The sequence below is a fragment of the Pinus tabuliformis genome, chromosome 5_1 (assembly GCF_031772625.1).
Source record: "Pinus tabuliformis cultivar Carrire ecotype Pingquan chromosome 5_1, CPIR1, whole genome shotgun sequence".
NCBI classification, from domain to species: domain Eukaryota; kingdom Viridiplantae; phylum Streptophyta; class Pinopsida; order Pinales; family Pinaceae; genus Pinus; species Pinus tabuliformis.
The window spans coordinates 774,571,138-774,594,215 of record NC_142305.1 but is presented as its reverse complement, the minus strand read 5'-3'; positions in this window follow the sequence as shown (position 1 = coordinate 774,594,215).

The following is a 23,078-nucleotide window of genomic DNA, read 5'->3' as shown; positions in this document are numbered from 1 at the left end:
CTGTTAGTGCCCGTGGCCCAACTGTTCCCAACCAACTCCTAACTAAAAAACTACTTTGGAGAGGGTATAAAAAGACATCAAAGGGAAGGCCAAGGGGAGAGAAAAAGGAGAGCAAGATTATTATGCTGAGATTTTTCCCTTAGACCAGGTCTGAAGTCCTTGGTGCATTCTGCACTTTCCCCCTTTTGCATAGGAAACCCTTGTTTCCATGTGTATTGGTGATCATTCATCCTTGATATCATCATTGAGTAAGACTTGGAAGGAGCTCTTGTTGGAGGCTTGAGGCTGGAACGAATCCGGGAGGAGGCTTGCTTGGAGCCTGCTGAAGGTGTTCAGGTGATATCTTTCTGATATATGTACTTTATTTGCCTTTATATATAAAGAAACACGTCTTTGTTCCCGAATAATCTTTCTTTATGCTTATGAGATTCTTGTGTCGAATTCTTATGAAAGTGGTTACTTAAAGATTTTTTATAACTAACTTTATAGCATAAAGATGATTTATACATAAGTATCTGTACATGTACTGTTGTGTTCTTTGATTTGTTTGTCTTGCAGGTCAAAGAAAGAAGAAGGGAACTCCAAGAAGGGTTTGGACCCTTAAGGTCTTCTTGAACGTAGGACCTTAGGTACGTACCCTTAACGTTAGTATTTGCTTAAAAGTAAAATGATGGCTGTGTGTGTGTGTTTCTTTGAATAAGCAATTTTCAGTCTGGTAGAGTCTTAGCCCAAAGGACCCTAGGGGTACTTTCCCTTCAACCAGAATTGGCGACTCCACTGGGGACAACACTCTTGTTGTTCCTAGTTTGGGTAGTCCTCAAGCCAATCAAGGCTCAACCCCTCTGTTTGTTGGCTCTGACTGTCTGATATTTTCTTGAAATCCAAGCTGTTCCAGTTTTTCAGTCTGTTTTTTTTTATTTTTCTTGAAAGACTTCAGATACGCACTTTTTCTGGATTACAGAAGCGTATATACGCAAGTTGCACTAAGTGAACCCGCGTATACGCAGGTTTCCTTAGTTACAGGAGCGTGTACACGCATTCTGCAAATAATTGCAGGCGCGTATATTCCATAATTTTCAAGATTTATAATTTTTCTTTTTGCTGAATGTCTGTCTGGTGGTTTGGGTCAGTTTAAAGCAGTCAATTCCCTGTGACAGTTCTCTGTTTAACAGGGGGCATCTTGTTCTGAACTCTCTCTAGTTATAAGGAGTACTAGTCTTGTTTTTCGTTGATTGCAAGCGTCATTGATTGTTGACACACAAGATTTCTGTTTAAGAATCTTGATTGCTCTGTTTCGGCAGAGTGGGAAGATTGTGTTCAATCTTTGTGTCCATTTTGTTTTCATGACATTTTTGTTTGCTTAACGAAATCATTTTTATGACCATTTGCTCCTTCGTTTCGGGAAAGTTGTTTGTTACCATTTTCTTGAAACTTGTCTTTTGATTTCTTGGACTTTCATTGCTGCTTTTGATTGTCAAAAGCGATTTCGAACACATTTTATTTTTGTTGAGTTCTCATCATTTGAAAGGTGTCAATTCACAAAAGTGTTTGGTTGCTTGTTTATCAATCATTGGTGTCAGTATTTTTGAGAGCTTTCCTTTGAAAAAGACTTTTTGGTTTGATTGAAAGAAAATCTTTTGAAAGTTTTGAGTTTCGCTTTCTTAAACTTGCTTTTCATTTGATTTCCTTTTTGGCGAAGTGAAAGTGCTTTGTTTTTATCTTAAAACTTGTTTTTATTGTTTGGACGAAATGATTGGTAACACATCATCTTCTATCTAAGCATTTTAGTGGCAAGACAAAATTTGGTAAAGCAGCAACTTTCCTTCTTTGTTTTTAGAGTAGTCTTTGAATATTGCATCCACATATAGTTCTTGCATTAGGGTAAGATTTGCATCTCTTTTTAGGCATATTTAGTTTTGTTAGTTTTTGTGAGTGTGGAGTCTGAAAAGGAAAAAATTTGTTTATATTACAAGTGCCTTCTGAACCTCATAGAAATTGCTTTTCATCGAAAACAAAAGTGCATGTGCATGTAGCTAAGTTTTATTAATTTCTTTTGCGTCCATAAAAACACCACAAGTTTCACCTCCATTACCCTTGACTTAAAGAACAGCCTAATAAATCAAGCGCTTAATTAAAATCCACTAGAACTTTTTGTTTTAGTTATTACACCAACAAGTTTAGGATTTTAGGGCCTTGGATTAGGCGAGTGGAGAGTTAACTCTCTAAGGCCACACAAAACGTCAAACATAAGAGTCTGATTAAAGAGAGTAAATCCAATAGCGTTAGGAAGACCAGGAAAGCTCCGGATCTGGGAGTTAAGCACGAGGGTCTGTGAAGACAGGGAAGAGAGATACCCCCTCTCCTACTTGTCCGAACTTACCTCACGACTGTTCCGCCTGGCTTCTGCGACGAGTTGGTACCCATAGTTGCCTCTCCTAGGGATCTGCATAGGTGGCTGCGGAGGGGAATCCCGTGGCACCTGAGGTCGACGTTGTATCACTCTCGACAGTACTTCCGGAGGGCACCCTTGCGAAGCTTGGGGGCTTGCACCGGCACAGGCTGTTGTTAGGAGGTCAGCGTAACTTCCTCTGATACCTTCGCTGATAGGACTGGGCCCTCATCATCCCAGACTATCTTCGGAAGGCCCTTTGATTCACTTTCTCGTATTTTGGTGTCCGGTCCTAATCACCCGGAGCGGAAATACTTGAAAGTTGTTTGACTGGCTGTATCTTTAGGAACTTTATAGTGTGTGCTCTGTGCTCCTAGTTGGCCTAGCTTTTAATTTTTTGAGTCTTTAGATAAGATCATAACAAAAATTCAAAGTGGCTGACCGGTCTCCAAGACGGTCTCGAAGACTTCGTGGTCTCTCGCCACCTAGTTTAGAGCCTTCTCCTAGAAGGCGCAGAGGGAATACTACCGGTGGGGTCCGTCCCACGCCGGTTGACGCATCGGGGATTGATCCTCCTCTCAGAGATATTAGCGGCCAAGCAAGGCCTGGTACTTCTGAGCAAGAGAAGGACACTCCAGTCTTTTCTCGAGTTCGCTTTCAAGCGGAGAATAACGTAGAGGTAGAAGAACTTTCAGAATCATTAGTGATTCCAAATTCTCCACTACCATCTAGTTATCCAGACGTATTGCAATACGTTGGGCCTCCATTATATAGACCAGCGAGTCCAGGTTACGCTACGCGCTTACCATTTATGATCACTACTGGAAGCATGGCTTCTACGAGTGCTGCGACTATGCAAACCCCAACATCGGTGCAAGGGGGAGGAACCATTTCCATCCCCTCCGCTTCCTTGTTCGGATCGTTTGCTAGCACATCTTTGGTTGGGTCTACTTCCATTCCGTCCACGAGTGGAAATGCCCAAACCAATGCTTTTAGTACTGGTTCCTTCCTTTTTGGCACCCAAGCACATGGTATTCCATCAGTTCCGTTCAGTGCCGCTACGTCCATGATGGGCGGATCAGCTTCATTTCAGGGTTTTCCTTTTGGAAGTGGTCATATCCCACATTCCAACCCAACGGTAGGATCCATGCCTTTTTCTTCAATAGGACAAAGCAGCAATCCTTTCCAAGGTTGGAATAACCCTGGGGTTAGTAACGCAGGAACTGCGAATCCATTCATTGGCCAACAAGGAAGTAGGCCGTATTCCACGGTTAGCATGTTTCAAAGTATTCCTCCCCTCGCTTCGGCCTGGAACCCATATCAGGGGTTATCGACTCCTTACAATTCTTTAGGAGGAAACTTTGCAAGCTATGGAGCTTATACGGCAGGAGTTGGTCAAACTCCGAATTTTGCTGGACCACAAGGCTTGCCTTATGGTTCAGCCGGTTCTACTGGTCACTTCGGGCAACCTGGTGCCTCCCAAATCCCAGGACAATCTTTTCAGAACTTTGGGAGTTCTGCCCAGTCTGGGTGGAATCCCCTAGGTCCTCCTAGGCTTCCGTTTCTGGCAACGTTAAACTTGCCAGATCTCACTAAGCTAACGAATGACCCTATCAGGTATAATCTGGCCTGGCCTCCGGTCCCAACCAAACTCCCTTCGGACATTCCAAAATTCGAAGGGAAAAGTGGTGAAGATCCGGGCGACCATGTAACCACATTCCATTTGTGGTGCTCATCTAACTCCCTTATCGAGGATTCGATTAGGTTGAGACTCTTTCAGCGCACCTTGACTGGTAATGCGGCTAAATGGTATATAGAGTTGCCAGGGGGCAGCTTTACATCGTTCGCTGACTTAGCCAATATCTTCTTGAATCACTTCCAGTTGCCTGTCCGCTATGATGCCGGAACTGAACTTCTGGCTACCTTTCGTCAGGATAAGGCAACCCACATTTCTGATCACATTCAGGAATGGAGACGGAGAAAGAGGCTCATTAAAGCCAAAATCCCTCCGGAGTACCGTCTAGAGTGGTTTTTGAAGTCTTTGCAACCCGAGATCTCCAAGGATGTCTCCATGTCTGGGGTCTATTCTGAGGAGCAAGCCATTTTCAGGGCCCAGCAGTTAGAACTGATTTACTCTCAGTCTGGGATCCTCCAAAAGTACTTGCCAGATGCTCCTGGATCTAAGGTTGATTTAGCTAAGCCAAAGCCAGGTCCGCACGCGGATGGTATCGTAGGGTCAGTAGACTCGACTACAGTGAACTTGTTGAATCAATTGCAGCAGTTGTCATTACAAACTGCTCCTAACAACCAAGTCACAATGTCTAATCCTCCCGCTTCCCAAAATTCTTCCATTAACGTCGTCCAATCTGAAAACCCCAAAGGAAATCAAAATTCCAATGGAAAAAAGAAAGGACGTGGTAAAAAGAAGAACTCGGATGGGAAGCCCGATGCAAATAAACCCGGCAACAATGCTGGTGGTGGTAAAGGTGAGTCGAGAAAGAAAGTTAAGTTTCCTTGCAAATTGTGCAAAGGAGACCATCTAACTCATCTTTGCCCTAGAATTGAAGACGCTCAGCGCTTGTTAGGACAGCAAGGGACTTCTAGTTCCCAAGCTGTGTTGACTAACCCGTTTCCCCAAGGGCAGCAACTTCTTGCTGGCGCAAATTCGAATCCTGGGACCTCCTCAGGGGGCAACCAGGAAGGGGAAAAAGCATCAAATGTTTTTATGATGGGTTCAAACGTTAACGTGACTACTCGGTCACGTGATTATGGTGAAGCCGAAACTTCTAAGGATAAAACGGTTCCCGGAAGTAATGACCTTCATATCGAGCGACCTCCTGTTGAGACTATACCTACGATACCGAAAGGTTCCGCCAAACGCGCGACAATTAACCCCAATGCTAGAGCCGCCCAAAATTACTCCATTGTGGAGGATTTGGCTCAAAGCCCGTGTGCTATGTCCGCTTTGGAAGTTCTCCAGTCGTGTCCGTCTCAGAGAAGTGCTTTACTCTCCGCCATTGGAGCAGTCGATCCAGCTAACTCTCTAGTGCTCTCTTTTGACATGTCAAATGTCAAAAAGAGACTCCCTCATCATATGGCTTTCCAGGTAAAGTCAACATACCGGAAAATCAATATTTTTCGCACCGTTATAGATGAAGGAGCTTCCACATGCGTCATGTCCATGTCCTGTTGGAAGGCTATTGGTTCACCTTCGGCTGTCCCTTCACCAACCGTCTTAACTGCATTTGATGGCCATTCTCACAAGCCGCATGGGATTATCCCGGCCTTTCCTATATGTGTTGGAGGGAAGGTTGTTAATATCGAAGTGGAAGTCGTAGATGCTAACCTAGATTATAATCTCCTATTAGGAAGGAACTGGGTGTATGAGATGGAAGCCATTGTATCGACTCTGTTTCGTGTCATTTGCTTTCCTCATGAAGGGAAAATCGTTAAGGTTGATCAATTGGACTATTCTCCAATCGATCCTCAAGCAACCTCCGACTCTACTGTTCCTTTGGTGGATAACCCTCGCCCGCCGACTGAGAATTTAGGAGTAGGGATGTATTCCTCATTGATGGGTACGTTTGATCTTCCCTCTCCTTTTGCAAGAATCAATGCTATTTCATCATCCAAGGAGTCTTCTCAAGAAGAGTTCTTTCGAACTCATCATTTTTCTGACCCTTGGACCTTGCCTTCACCTACGACCACATTAGTTGAAGGGCAAGTTAATGGAATGGCGTTTCCTATATCTGCAGCTGAGCTTAGATATCAGGCTATCGTAGACTCTGCAGATAACCATTCTACTCCTTTTTCCGAAGAGGAGTTAGATGGTCATGTGGCCCCCGCTTGGAGCTTTGATTCTAACTCTGCCTTGGACTGCTTAGATTCGGTTCTACCTTCTGAAGAAGCAATCCTCGAAATTATGATGGGTATAGATCGACCTTGGGAAGACTTACACCATCGCTCATATTTTCTTCCTCCATTGCAGGAAGTAGAATCTAGATTCTCCGAGCTCGTTGGTAGTGATGTTTGTACGGTGTCGAACCCTTTGGCTCCAACACACGTGCGTGCCGAAGGTAATATGTCGGTAATCTCAAAAATGATGCCTATAAACATCTCTAAGGATCCTAACATCATCGAGAATATCTTCATCGGAAGTGAGTGTTCCCCTGAAGAAATTCAAATTTACACCGACCTATTCAAGGAATATCGTGATGTATTTGCTTGGTCTTATGAGGAAATGCCCGGCATTGATCCTTCTATAGTCCAACATGAGATCAAGACGTACGAAAACGCAAAACCGATTCGTCAAAGGCTTCGGCCGGTTAACCCTAGGAAAGCAACGGCTATCAAAGCTGAGGTTGAGAAACTGCTAAGGGCGGGTTTTATATACCCTGTTCCTCTTACGGATTGGGTTTCGAATCCAGTCCCTGTGGACAAAAAGCAAGGAACAATCCGCGTATGCATCGATTTTAGGGACTTGAACAAGGCTTGTCCAAAAGACAATCACCCCACGCCATTCATTGATCAGATTATCGACGAGTGTGCGGGTAATGAAATTTTTTCCTTCATGGACAGTTTTTCGGGTTATAATCAGATCTCCATCCGTCCTGAAGATCAGCATAAGACAGCCTTCATATGTCCCTGGGGTACCTTTGCATATCGAAAGATGCCTTTTGGTCTTAAAAATGCTGGAGCCACCTTTCAGCGGGCCATGTCTTACACTTTCCACGACATCAAACATATCATCGAGGCATACTTAGATGATCTCGCTGCTCGTTCTCGAAAGAGAACTGATCATCCTAGTCATCTTCGATTAGTCTTTGAGCGATGTCGTTTTTACAAAATCCGGTTGAATCCTAATAAGTGCGTTTTCGCGGTTACATCAGGTCGATTGTTAGGGTTTATAGTTTCCAATGAAGGGATTCGGGTTGATCCCTTCAAGGTTGAGGCAATAGTTCAGTTGCCTCCCCCGTCTTCAATTCGTCAACTTCAAAGTCTTCAAGGGAAGGCCAATTTCTTAAGAAGGTTTATAGCAAACTACGCCGAGATCACTAAAGGGTTCATGCGTTTGCTACGGAAAGGAGTTCCATTCCTGTGGGACGACTTTGCGCAGCGGTCGTTTGATGCTTTGAAAAAGGCATTAGTCTCTGCCCCGCTTTTGAGTCCACCGGATTATGGTAGAGACTTCCTTTTATATCTCGCTGCAGCAGAATCTACCATTGGTATGGTTCTAGTTCAGGAAGACGATGCTCTTGTCGAGCACGTGATTTATTATTTGAGCCGAGGCTTGATAGGCCCTGAACTCCGCTATTCTCTAGTTGAGAAGTTGGCCTTGGCAGCGGTCCATGCTGTCCAGAGGCTCCGTCATTACATTTTGCTACGCAAAACTTTTGTCTTAGCGGCAGTCAATCCATTCCAATTTGTCCTCAGTAGGCGAGTGATTGGGGGCAAATATAATAGATGGATAGTCATTTTACAAGAATTCGATCTCGAGTTCTTGTCCGCCAAGTCTAAGAAATCTATGGTCTTCGCGGAGCTAATTTCTGAGCTTCCTTGTGGAGAGGATATTGTTTATGAGGAAAGTTTACTCGACGAACATATATTCCTCATCTCTTCACAAGACCCTTGGTATGGAGATATCATTGTTTATCTCCAGACTTCGAAGTTTCCCTCTACTTTCTCCAAGGATGAACGTCGCAAATTACGTCACCTGGCTAAAAACTATGTTATCATTGGTGACACTTTATACCGTCGAGGGGTTGATTCAATTCTTCGACGTTGTTTAACCTTAGAGGAAGCGGAGTCTGTTCTTAATGATTGCCACAGTGGAGCTTGTGGTGGTCATCTATCCGGGCTTGCTACAGCCCAGCGCATCTTACGTGCCGGCTACTTTTGGCCTTCACTCTTTAAGGACTGTGTGGAAGCGGTCAAACGCTGTCACCCGTGTCAAATTTTTACTCGCAAGATGCGCGCGCATCCAGCTCCCCTTTTTCCCGTTGTCACCGTCGGTCCCTTCACTAAGTGGGGTATTGATTTTACGACTTGTAATCCGCCTTCAGCGGCGAATCACAAGTACATTATCGTGGCTGTAGACTACTTCACGAAGTGGGCTGAGGCCATGCCTACTTATAAGAACGACAGTGACACGGCAGCTTTGTTTCTTTTCAATCAGGTTATCTCAAGATTCGGTATCCCAAGAGAGATTGTCACTGACCATGGCAGTCATTTCCAAAATCAGCTAATGTCCGAATTGGCTTTTAAATTAGGTTTCCGTCAGGAGCATTCGTCCCCTTACTATCCTCAGGCCAATGGACAGGTCGAGGCAGTCAATAAAACTCTTAAGACGATACTCCAACGGACAATCGATAAAAATCGGTCCAATTGGCACATTATGTTGTATCCGGCTCTTTGGGCATACCGAACCTCCGTCAAAACGGCTACTGGTTTTACTCCTTTTCAGTTGGTTTACGGGATGGAATCTATCTTTCCGGTCGAATGTGAAATTCCATCTCTGAAATTGGCTGTCGAGCTTCTTCCTGAGACTTCGAGTCTCGAGGAGCGCCTAGTTAACCTGGAACATCTCGATGAGCAGCGTCGAGATGCCGCCACGATGAATGAGGCCCATAAGAAAAGGGTCAAAACTCAGTATGATAAGTCTGTCCGTCCTCGTGTCTTTTCTGAAGGTGACCTTGTCTTGGTCTATGACCAAGATAAGGACGCCTTGGGGGCAGGCAAATTTAAGCCTATGTGGTACGGTCCTTTCATTATAAAACGAGTCTTAGAAAAAGGATCGTATGAGTTAATTGATTTCGAAAGAAACAAGCTGGCGGAGCCCCGAAATGGGCTCTATTTAAAGAAGTATTTTGCTTAGTTTTACCAGGCAATGACTTCTTTGTATTTTATGTATATTTGTACATATCTTATCGAGCGTTTTCTGATATCAGCACTTTTTGGTCTGCTTTGGCAGGTGTTGATGGATGATTTGGTTTATTTTGGATTCGCCGATGGTGCTAGTCGGCACACTCGGAATCTTGCTTCCGCAGCTTGGGTACTTTATTACCCAACTGGTCAGTTGATGATATCGAGAGGCGTGTGTATTGGTCCTGCTTCAAACAATATGGCCGAGTATACAGCTGTTATCAATTTATTATCCGAGGCAATCTCTCATGGGATCGACTTGTTGGTAGTATACCTTGATTCTCAATTGATAGTGTCTCAGTTAAATAACATTTATCGGGTTAGAGATCCATCATTATATCGCCAATATTTAAGGGTGAGGTTGTTGCAAAGATCATTTATTTACATTAATTATTTGCACATTCCAAGATCTCAAAATTGGTTAGCTGATTCTATCGCTAATCAAGCATTAGACTGGCATATCAATCATTCATCATCATAAAATCATACATCAAAAAGTCAAACTGTATATATATATATATATATCGCAAAGCGTCTCGAGTGTACATATGTGTGTCCAAAAATATACAAAATTGGGACTCAAATGCCCATAATCATGTCAGGCATATCTAATGCCTCGGCTCTGGATGAGCAGCTAAATAACTAACTATAGCATTGGCCACGCGCCGAAAAACGCGAACCCAGTCATGTGGCATCCCAACCACATGACGCTGCATATCTGGAGGAAGGTCCTCTATCTCGGCCATCGGTACTTGGTAGCTCAATCTTGCCAAGTGTCGCTGGACGTTGGTGAGGGTCCTTTCCGCATCCACAGCCGCCTCTTCGGCTCCTCGGCCACGCCGTCCGTGCCGTGGGAATCCATCTGGTCGCACAGGCCCAATGTCTGGAACATGATCATCATATTAGCCATTTGAATCTCATCAAAAATATTTTTTCAAAGTTCATCATTATATTTGAAAAATCCTAAAAATCATAAAATCATAAAAATCAAAAATCTTACCGATCTCGCCCCATGCTACGTCCGGTGGTAACACTAGATCAGGATCTCCTCGGAAATCCAGTCCAGCATAGGGGTAGTCATCTATGGCGATGATCTGTTGCTCCCACCAAGCAAAAAAGTCATCGTCGAATGCATTCCTAGGCACTTCCCCACCCCCCAGACGTCTCATCAAGTCAGCCCACCGGCCCATGCGTGGATCACGTGGACTACTGATGGGAACTGCTACCCTGGGGCGGAGTGCGGGAACCTTCTCAAAGAAGAAAGTGCATAAAATGGTTCCGTACCCAAAGTTTTTGGTCTGTCCCCTCCTGATAGAAGCAAGCTGTTCTTTCATGTTGGCAAGTAGAGGAGTACACCAGTCAAACACCGTGGTGAGACAGTCCACTGCTACGCTCATGTTTACCCGTGATGCCTGATGTAGCGAGGATGATCCGTTCACTCGAGCTATGGTGAACAAGATTATCCGCAGTGACAAACTCGCCACGTGTGGGATCGAGATCTGGCTCCCGACCTTCCGATGACCTGGGCAGTAAAGTTGTACATAGTCGTCTACACTGAGACTATTCCGGGTCCTGCCCCGGGAGTGTACTACCTCTCCCCTTCGGGAAAGGCCCGTGATGAAATATATATCTTCCACTTCTACCCTGAGTGGCATCTGATCAATCACAAAAGCTTCTTCCTCGACATCCCAATAATCAATGAGTCTCTCGAGCAGACGCACATTTGCTTTCATATTTGGCAACTTGAAGAATTTTAACAATCCGCATCCCCGTAGGGCGTCTAATGCCTCATCATTGTTCATAACTTCATTATCTACGGTTGAGTGCTCTCTTTCACGCCATGTGAGAGTCATCCTGGAAGAAAAAATCATTTTCATCCATTAGTTTTATGTATAAAAATTTTTCGCTGCGCACACGCGGTTTACCCTATACACAGTCGCGTGTAGGGCCGTCGTATACGCGATTTATATACATCCAACCCGCGTGTACGCCGCAGAACGATTTTTTGCAAAAATCTAACGGTGAAACATTAATTAAACTTCCTAAAAACTATCACAATTGATTGCAAGACAAGTTTAGTGCTTACCTGGAAGTTTTCGGCAAGTTTGAACGGTTGAATAAGTCACGGGGAAGTTTGCTCCTTTTGCTCCACAATTTTTGCTCTCCAAGTCAAACGGTGAAAATGGTAAGTCCAAAATTTCTTTTTATAAGTTTTGAAAATGCAAAATTTTTTCAAAATTTTATTTTGTTTGGTTTCATGTCACTTTTAACTTGGGAGCTTGGAATGTCGAGATTGAGTTGTTTTTCAGGACATTTTGGACATTTTTCGACGGTTCGAGACGGTTCCATGACTACTGACCCGTCATGGCAGGTATCGTGTTCTCACTGGCATATAGGTTAGGGACACCATTTCTCCGTTGCACTATGCATACCAGCCTCCATTTGACCGATACATCTGCCGTAGGGTCGACCCCATCATGTTATGGTTCGCAAGCCATTTTCACTCGCCGATTCTTTAAATCATGACATGATGGTAGAGCCATCCTTTTACATGGGCATCCTAGTTAGCACCTCACTGACATTTGTTGCCCATGCTGCTTCGTTTTGAGTAGGCTCGGGAGTCCTCTGTAGTCCCGCCATGACTTATGCGTTGAAGACTCATTCTTCTTTGCTTCTTCGCTTCGTTTTGGCCTTATACCCTAGAGGCTCCTATGTGTGTTGAGTTGTACTTCTGCATTGCATGTTGACCATTTGCACCTTTTGGCCTATAGCCGGCTTCACTTGGAATCGTGTTTAAGCCCACTTTTAACCATGACGTCTGCAAAATCAACCTTGCATACCCTTGACCTCTGCAGCTTGACATACCCAGATCCGTGGAAGGAACATACCTCTGAGTGTCACTGACCAGTTTTTCACCTCCCTGCATTGAGCATAGGAACGTTCCTTTCCCAGGAACTAGATCATCTGTTTCACTGACACTCGTTCTTTCCACTGTACCATAGCATTCTTTTATTCTTTTTCCGGCTTATCAGAAAAAGACAAAAAAAATTAAATATTCCAAAAAGAGCGGGAACAGGGACATTATTTCCTTTTATTGTTGGCAGCTAGAGTCAGTCGTGTCGCCCTTGAACAAAGCACTCAAAACAAAGTCTCCTCCGCATGGGTGGGATTTAGTTTGACTTAGGTACGCCATAACTTTGTTATCGAGTCAGTTCTCCCCCGATTGGTTATCTCTTCCAATCATATGGAGGGTTCGTTCGTGCCTCCTGCATGACGAACTTATACAGGTTCATTATATGCTGCCACATAGTCACATTGAGTCGTGCTTTTGTTCAAGGGAAGTTAGCCTGAGTCGGCCTTTCTGCGGTGTCTCTTGACTCATTTTTCAGTCGGCCATCCCTGGTTGTCAGTGTCATGTCTATCATCACATCAGTTATATTGGTCCTTCACTCGTGCCGGTTTGAGAAGGTCCCCATTGACTTCTTGCTGGCGGGTCTTGTCCTTATCGACGACGACACATTGCTCTGAGGGCAGACCTAGAGACCGCACCCTGGCCCTATTTTCATTATTGATAGGTCACCTTGTGCTCAGCATCGATCAGTATCATGGGTCTTTCACTGAGTGGTTTCCCTTGTGTTCGACATCAACATACATTATCACACATTGGGATTCGTGCAGTACCTTGGTTTCCATTTGACCCTATTGGTGGATACCTCGCCTCTGTGTCAGCTTTCATTATTGGTTGGTTCAGAGGGTTTCTGCCGTGCGCTAGCCACATCTTGTGTACGCCGGAAACGTACTTCGGTTGGGTTACTACATCTTTTTCGTCCGATTCCTTCCACATTATTGGCCTACGGGTTACACTCGCGCTAGATTGATGGAGGATGCCTTAATGCCTTCCTTCTAGCGGATCTTTCCCTATCGACTCCGACTCATTGCTCTGGGGCAAAGATCTAGAGTCCATTTGGCAGTACCTTGGGGTTTGCAGTCATTAGTGGCAGATTCCTCGCTATCGACAGTGGGAAACCATCATTGTCTCCTGATTGATAGATTCTTACAGGTGTTCGACTTCAGCTCATCTATTCACACTTGTTAGATTGTACTGGGTACCTTGACGCTCATTATCATTATCGGTGAGTAGTCTCGCGTTTGTTAATGGTATACATCAATGACCGGTAATCAAACGATTTCTCACATGGTCGACTTCAGATCATTTATTCCCATGGTGTAGAAATGTACCACGGCGGTCGGTGAAGACCTCAGGTTGTATCAGCATTCATTGGTTCACTTGACAGTTGCTCCTGTTGCTGCTAGTTGAGACCACTCCACCTTATATGTTGCAGTCAGTCATGGCAACATTATATATGCTGGCACCTGAGTTTGCAGTGTAGTACCATCCTATTCCATCATGTTCAGTTGGTACCTTATGGGATCAGTCTTTGATTTCAGTGATTCGTTGCATCTTTCAACATCATTGACAGTTTTATATGTGATATTCAGACATGTACTTACTCATTATGATCAGATGATCCATTATGTGTTTTACAGTCATTTATACTTGTATACTTAGTGGATCCGCTCGTACTTGATATGCGGACATGCTTTACTTTTCCTGAGCATGAGTATGCCCGCCTCAGACAGTGTTTCTTTCTGATCTCCTTTCGGTGGCTTGGCAGGCTGACTTCTGGTGAAGTCCTCCTCGGTTTTTCGGCAGAGTTCCTTTCCTTGTACTTACTTAATATATTTCGGCCATCATGTTCCCCTTCTGACCTCATACATTAGGGGGCATCTGTTATAGCTCCAAATCTCACTCTTATGGTTTGTGATGCTGCACTTATGGCCTAGGGCAACCCCTCCTTCCAGACCTGGTCCAAAAATTTAAAAAATAGTGTTTTATTCCCTATACGCGACTTTGCTCTGTGTTAAACGCGTGTACACGCGGGTATGTTATACCCAACCCGCGTGTATCTATTAAAACACTTAAAAAAATAATAAATTCCTCTTTTTCGGGCGGAGATCGCGGGTTTAACTGCTGGATCACCTGTTAGTGCCCGTGGCCCAACTGTTCCCAACCAACTCCTAACTAAAAAACTACTTTGGAGAGGGTATAAAAAGACATCAAAGGGAAGGCCAAGGGGAGAGAAAAAGGAGAGCAAGATTATTATGCTGAGATTTTTCCCTTAGACCAGGTCTGAAGTCCTTGGTGCATTCTGCACTTTCCCCCTTTTGCATAGGAAACCCTTGTTTCCATGTGTATTGGTGATCATTCATCCTTGATATCATCATTGAGTAAGACTTGGAAGGAGCTCTTGTTGGAGGCTTGAGGCTGGAACGAATCCGGGAGGAGGCTTGCTTGGAGCCTGCTGAAGGTGTTCAGGTGATATCTTTCCGATATATGTACTTTATTTGCCTTTATATATAAAGAAACACGTCTTTATTCCCGAATAATCTTTCTTTATGCTTATGAGATTCTTGTGTCGAATTCTTATGAAAGTGGTTACTTAAAGATTTTTTATAACTAACTTTATAGCATAAAGATGATTTATACATAAGTATCTGTACATGTACTGTTGTGTTCTTTGATTTGTTTGTCTTGCAGGTCAAAGAAAGAAGAAGGGAACTCCAAGAAGGGTTTGGACCCTTAAGGTCTTCTCGAACGTAGGACCTTAGGTACGTACCCTTAATGTTAGTATTTGCTTAAAAGTAAAATGATGGCTATGTGTGTGTGTTTCTTTGAATAAGCAATTTTCAGTCTGGTAGAGTCTTAGCCCAAAGGACCCTAGGGGTACTTTCCCTTCAACCACACCTAAATCGACATCCCAACCAATAAGGCCCTTCCCTCAAGATAAGATTGTTGTATGTGATTAACCGGCTTACAGTAGCTTTGAAGTTCCCATAATTAAATGGTTCTCTTTCCTTAACACTGTTAGTTGAGACCGTCCATCTCATTTTGGATGCAGTCAGGGATCTTTCTTGGATGGAGAGGAAATATGTTGTTCCTTTCTATACAATTTCCTTATGTATGGGCCCTAAAATTTGAATCACGCCTTCTTGTGTCATCAACGTTTTATGTTTAGCAAACAGTTGCAAAGGGTGAGTAGGCTCACTCCTTACCCAGAGATCCAACTCGTGTTCCTGTCTTTGGAATGAATTATATGCCTTAAACCACTTAAGTTGATTAACTGCAAAAGAGATAAAAGCCTGGAATTGAATATCTCCAACAAAAGGGCTAGGATTCTTATCCACTTCTTCTTCTAATATGAAATTATGCAGATAAAATTCGCAAAGAAGCCTTTGGAATTTTGCCCCATGTTCCTTGCAGCAACTTATAAAATCTTTAGTTGTCTTTAATTCGATTGGCTTGCCAGCTCTTATGGCTTTAATATTTAACAATAAGTACCGTTCTAATAAGAACAAGGCATAATTTGTGGCAGGAGACCTACATGTCAAGACATCCAAATATAGCGAGCAAATGGTGTCTATCTGATTCCTGGCTCTGTCCAGCTTGGTCTTCACCTTCTTCAACTTTTCTTCTTCCTGTCTAAATCTATCAAAAGTCCCATTCTCAGTTATGGTTAATTCCCTAAACTGTTTCTGCAACTCTTGATATTTTTGCAGGGGAACTGTCTCTTGTTCACATTGTTCTAGAGCAAGCTGGGCTTGCATTAGTTCTTCCTGTAGCTTTAGAAGAATAGGGTCTTTGCTTGACAAGATATCCTTGGCTTGCTCTTCTGTCTGAGTGCCTGTGCTATGAGAGGATATTTCCTTGGTCTGTACTTCCTTATTGTGGGAGGACCAACCCTCCATCTGAATGGCTGCATCCACTAAGTCTGCATGCAAATTTTCCTGGGTGGCTATTGTTTGAGTAGGAATGAGTTTGGTTTGGGTTTCTGTTGGCCTACCCTTACATATTTCCATTTGCGTAGCCACAGAGACTACCTCAGGAGTAGTGTTCTGGGCTTTGCCATTTGCAATTTCTTTAATCTTCTGACGTAGCCTTTTAACTGTCTTTTGAAGCTTTTGATATTTTTGTCTCATCTTCTTTAGTTTTTCTTTGGCTACTTGCCTCTTCTGAGGAGCATATTTTACACTAACAGGCTTGTCAATAGCTTCTGTATCTAAAGATTCTTGTTGTTTATCATGGCTGTGTTCCAATAGAACTGTGTCACTAGACTGGTTGTCGGATTCATGAATAACTTCTGTGTCTGCTTCCTTTTCCTGGTCTGTAGCTTCTGAAGAAGGCAAAATTTTTGTATGCCCAGAATCTTCTGGGGATTGAGCTTCCATTAGGTTAGGATCAAGTGATCCTCCAGGCTGCATGTATGCATTCAGATTTGCCAGGACCTGAGCCATCCCTGTCTCAAAATCCTGCAAAATATCATTTTGGGGGCTCATGGTTGATGTTTGAGGAGGCTCTTCTTCATTTTCCAGTTCATCATCAAAGTGTTGTGCCCTTTCTTGCTCTGAGTCCGGTCTATCCTCTTCCTCGGGTTCTTGTTCTGAATTGGCCTCTTCCCCAGGTTCTGATTCTGAATGACATCCTTCCCCTTGTTCAAGTTCTTCCTCTGGTTCCGACTCAGAGTCCTGTATACTAATTGGTCTGGATGGTTCCGCAGGTTGTTCGATGCTATCTTGTGGATTTATAGACATTCTCTAGGCTAGATTTAACCTTGCAGACCGCCTGCACTTATGGGGTTCAATGTTTGAGTGGGTAGTCCTTTTCCTTTTCAGAATAGGGCTCTGTTGGCTTATCTCCAAGATTGCAGGATTTTGGATTACAGGGTTTTGACTAATCTCCAGGGGCACTATGAGACCATCCCAAGTTAAGTTTTGTTGAACAAGGTTATGGCTAACAATTAGTCTAATCAATCCATGGTGGCTAACTACGGTTTCAGGGTGCCTAGCCCATCTTATTCTATCAGCGGTATCATGCAGCAATGAATTCAAGAAAGATGGCAGATTAACAGTGATCTTTAGTTTTAAAACAACTAAAAGTTTGAGTTGTCATGGTCTTACCACGTCTCGTCGTCCATCATAGGTAATGTACCTCTGGACAACACTTTCCAACTCACGCCATGGTTCTGCCAGAGAATATGGTTGTATGCCCTTGCCTTTCTTGGTTAATTCCTCGTCTACATCTCTGAAAATGTCCACTGTGTCTTGCAACATTACATGTTTTTTTGGCCATGTAGTTCCTTCCGTCGGCAGCCCAGATACTTCAGCTATTACAGTGTCTGATACTGTGATTCTTCTACCTCTCACCAGGGATTTCCCATTCTGCAGATGCTGTAGAAATTCAATAGTGATTTCCTCACTAGGGGGCTGAAATCTTGTGAAATATGATATCCACCCTGCACGGACCAGAATTTCCCTGGCTTTGTCGGAGACTTCCAGCACTAAAGGTTCTCGGCGCACTGTCTTACCACCCATAATGCTTGAGTTCTTCCTACTATTGCAAAGGATTAGTGCAGTGGAGAAAACACAACAACAGACAACAACAGAGAGATAGAACAACAAGTAGTTGTAACAGCTAAGTTTTACAATGTTAAATGATATTTCTATGAGAATTAATTAATTCGAGGACTATTATTTTTCCACATGCCGCGTGATCATAGAATACCATATCAACCTATGAAATCCAATAAAACAGTTATAACACATGCACGAGTGTAATGGAGGTCCCCTCCCTCCTTCAAGATGAGAGGTCGCCTATGACCGAATGGACAGGGAAATGCTGTTCTGACGGCAACGTACAAGGGTGAAAGATACAACATTAATATGAGACAAAGTACGTATATTAATGAAAGGATTGTAAAAGGTATGGATATAATGAAAGCGAGGTGTGTAATGATGGTTATTGATAAGAGACAAGATGCTTTGGTTGATGATAGGTTATGTGGTAAGGAAAAAGGACAACAATATGCAAGAAAAAGATGCTTTGCTGAAAATGATATGATTGATTAAAAACATTAACTCATGCATAAAGGTTCAAGGTAGGGAGAAATTAGGGAAATAATTCTTCTGATAAAAAGAAAAGTAAGAAGAGGGTATTATAATAATTATTGATGTTGAAAATAGAACTTCAATACCATAAGCAGAGCTTCTGTTGCCAGCAGGCATCCATAGCCTCAACAGAGTTGCTTTTTAACCCATATGAGCCAGGATCCTCAATTTATAGTTGGAGAATTCCATTGTTGTTTCTACAGAAGAGATCAGTGTGCTGGCATGGTAACCAGATGACCACACTGCCATTCACTGGGAAGTAGAAAAAGTGATCAGGCCAGCTCGTGATGAGACCTCCTGTTCCAAGGATATTTTAGCCATCCATTGGATCATAACCCTGGTGTGGTGGCCATAGTGGGAATGTCACATTGCTACATCCTTATGAACATGGTAGGCTGGCTCTTAATGAGACCCCCTATCCTTTATCTGTAGGCAAAATTTTGTTGTTATTACACATTTTTATAATAAATAGAGGGAGGCTCAGTACTCCTTAAGAGCAGGGATGGTGGAAGAAGTTGAACATGTCAATAGAAAAAATATACCCATAATCTCACTTATAATAGACAGAGAGGATTATAACCAGGAGGGGTGGAACCAACATGGTAAAGATGATCAATCAGTATCATATATAGTAGAAATCAATACAGTAAAGTAATATATAAATAATTGTGTCCCCCCCCCTTTAAAAAAAAAAAAAATCTATCATCAAGAAGCTGTCTTGTTAAAGATCATAACGTTAAGGGTATTCACCTGCTTCAATAGAATCCATAATTCTTGTCCTCATAAAAGTATTGTACTTCATGCCATGAAAGGGAATCAGAAAAATGGGGCTGAGATGAGCTAGGAATAATTCTGCAAGTGCTGTTCAACATCACAATAATGCAAGGAAAAGGGTGTTGTTTAGAAAACACACGACTTCAAGAAGCAAAAATGTTGTTCCAAAGATGGAACAACAGTTGTTCAAAAGTGGGAACAACAAAACACTCTAAGAGAAAAAGGTGGTATTTGAACAACAAACAACAAAAAGTGTTGTTCCAAAGTTGGAACAACAAAAAAATGCAAAAAGTGTTGTTCCAAAGTGGGAACAACAAAAAAATGCAAAAAGTGTTGTTCCGAAGTGGGAACAACAAAAATGAAAAAGTGATGTTCTGAAGTGGGAACAACAAAAACGAAAAAACTGTTGTTCCGAAGTGGGAACAACAAAAACAAAAAGTGTTGTTCCGAAGTGGGAACAACAAAAACGAAAAAGTGATGTTCCGAAGTGGGAACAACAAAAATGAAAAAGTGTTGTTCCGAAGTGGGAACAACAAAATTGGAAAAGTGTTGTTCTGAAGTGGGAACAACAAAAACGCAAAACTGTTGTTTCGAAGTGGGAACAACAAAATGCAAAAGTGCTGTTCTGAAGTGGGAACAACAAAAACGAAAAGGTGCTGTTCCGAAGTGGGAACATCAAAAATGAAAAAGTGTTGTTCCAAAGTGGGAACAACAAGAAACAAAAAAGTGTTGTTTCGAAGTGGGAACAACAAAAACAAAAAAGTGTTGTTCCGAAGTGGGAACAACAAAAAATGAAAAGTGTTGTTTCAAAGTGGGAACATCAAAAACGCAAAAGTGTTGTTCCGAAGTGGGAACAACAAAAACGAAAAAGTGTTGTTCCGAAGTGGGAATAGCAAAAACAAAAAAGTGTTGTTCCAAAGTGGGAACAACAAAAAACGAAAAAGTGTTGTTCCGAAGTGGGAACAACAAAAATGAAAAAGTGTTGCTCCAAAGTGGGAAGAACAAAAAACGAAAAGTGCTATTCCGAAGTGGGAACAACAAAAACAAAAAGTGTTGTTCTGAAGTGGGAACAACAAAAAACAAAAAGTGTTGTTCCGAAGTGGGAACAAAAAAAAAAAAAGTGTTGTTTCGAAGTGGGAACAACAAAAAACAAAAAGTGTTGTTCCGAAGTGGGAACAACGAAAACAAAAAGTGTTGTTCCGAAGTGGGAACAACAAAAACGAAAAGTGTTGTTCCGAAGTGGGAACAACAAAAACAAAAAGTGTTGTTCCGAAGTGGGAACAACAAAAATGAAAAGTGTTGTTCCGAAGTGGGAACAACAAAAACAAAAAGTGTTGTTCCGAAGTGGGAACAACAAAAACAAAAAGTGTTGTTCTGAAGTGGGAACAACAAAAACAAAAAGTGTTGTTCTGAAGTGGGAACAACAAAAACGAAAAGTGTTGTTCTGAAGTGGGAACAACAAAAAGAAAAAGTGTTGTTCCGAAGTGGGAACAGTAAAAACAAGAAGTGTTGTTCCGCAGTGGGAACAACAAAAACAAAAAGTGTTGTTCCGCAATGGGAACAACATAAACAAAAAGTGTTGTTCTGAAATGGGAACAACAAAAACAAAAACGTGTTATTCCAAAGTGGGAACAACAAAAACAAAAGTGTTGTTTCGAAGTGGGAACAACAAAAATGAAGAGTGTTGTTCCGAAGTGGGAACAACAAAATCGAAAAAGTGTTGTTCCGAAGTGGGAACAACAAACAAACAAAAAACACAGAAAATCAAATCAGCAATCATATTTACAGTTTTTACAAAAAGAAATAACTTTTTACAACAATGAAGCTACCGAAGGATTTCCTTCTGCAGCTAGAATTTGCATGGTGGAGTCCTCGTGTATCTGCTGGTAAAAGGATTCTCTTGTAAGTGGTTTTTGGTAGAGGCGCACCCGATGCCCATTTTCTTTAAAGGAAAAACCAAACCCATCAATGGTGGCCAATGTAAGAGTGCCATTGTCATGTACTTCCTTTATTTCATAGGGGCCTAACCATCTAGTCTGTAGTTTACCAGGGAAGTCTTGAAACCTGGAATCGTAAAGAAGTGCCCAGTCGCCCTCATGAAATGTCTTTTTCTTAATCAGGGAATCATGCCACTTGGCTCTTTGTTGTTGAATGAGTGCAGTATGCTGTAGAGCCAATAGCCGAATTTCATCTAATTCATTTATTTGTTGTAGTCTGTTAATCTGGGCTTCAGTTAAATCCAGTCCCACTTCCTGGGCTATCCTTAGTGTTTGTATCTCAAATTCTATGGGGAAAATGGGTTCCTTACCAAATACCAGCTGATATGGAGAGTATCCAGTTGTGTTCCTCCAAGTCATGCGATATGCCCACAAGGCCTCTGGCAGTCGAGTCACCCAATCTCGTCTGTGCGATGAGATTGTCTTCGTTAGAATAGCTTCAATTACTTTGTTGGTACTCTCCACCTGCCCGTTCGCCTGCGGGTGATATGGAGAGGTAATTCTGTGGATAATGTGATGATTCTTCAGTGTAGCAGCGATCTTGTGGCCTACAAATTGTGGCCCCCCATCAGTAATTACTTCTCTGGGTAAGCCATATCGCACAAAAATTTCGAAAAGAAAATTAATCACTGTTTCCTCTATTTCTCTTGGTAATGCTACTGCCTCCACCCATTTAGTCACGTATTCTGTTGCAACCAATATATATGATTTCTGATTGGATGGTGGGTTGATTGACCCAACGAAATCTAATGCCCATCGCTCAAAGGGTTCTATCACTAGCTGTGGATGCAGGGGCATCTCATTAGATTGGCCAGGGCGACCCATCCTTTGGCAACTATCGCATGCCTGGACAAATTTCTTAGCATCCTTAAAAATCGTGGGCTAGTAGTAGCCCATTTGCAAAATTTTATGTCCAGTTCTGCGGTCTGCAAAATGTCCACCACAAGGTCCATCATGGCAGGCTTTTAAGATATCATAAATTTCGTCTTCCCTGATACACCTGCAGATGTGCATATTGGCCCCTGTGTGAAAAAGGTATCCTCCGATCCAGGAGAACCGAGTGCTGTGCTGCACTATTAATTTCCTTTCTCTGGGTGTCAAATGTTTGGGCAGTTTTCCCACTGCTAAGTAATTTTCCACATCTGCGTACCATGGTGTTTTTACGGCCATAGAAAACAGGTGTTCATCCGGGAACTAGTCTTCTACTGCCATTGCATCGTCTGTTCTTGGCACTCGGGAGAGGAAATCTGCCACAAGGTTTTCCCTCCCTGGTCGATCCTTTATAGTTATGTCAAATTCCTGCAAAAGTAGTAACCAACATGTCACTCTTCCATTCGTAATGGGTTTATTAGCTAAATATTTGATAGCAGAGTGATCAATATACAGAACTACAGGGTATCCAGTTATATAGTGTCTGAATTTGTTAATAGCATAAATAACAGCTAGAAACTCTTTCTCTGTTACTATGTAATTCAACTTAGCAGGAGTTAAGTTTTTGCTAATGTAATATATAGCGTAGGGTTTCTTGTCTTCTTCTTGGCCAAGAACTGCTCCAATGGCTGAATCTGACGCATCTGATGAAATCTGGAATGGTATATCCCAATTCGGGCCTCATAATACTGGTGTTGTTGATAGTAGCCGTTTCAACTCTGTAAAGGAAATGTCACATTTGTCAATCCATATAAAATCAATATTTCCTGTTAAGGCATATAATGGTGCAACAATCTATGAGAAGTTATTTATAAATCTACGATAATATCCTGCAAATCCTAGAAAACTACGTACCTCTGTTTGAGTGCAGGGAGTAGCTAATAAGAGGATTACTTGTATTTTTGCTGGATCTACCTGAATTCCAGTTGCTGAAATGAAATGACCCAGGATCAGGCCCTCTGTCATCATCATATGGCACTTCTCGTGGCTTAAGCATAGCCTAGTAGTGATACACCGCTCCAGGACTTTCTCCAATGTCTGTAATGCCTGTTCAAAGTCATCTC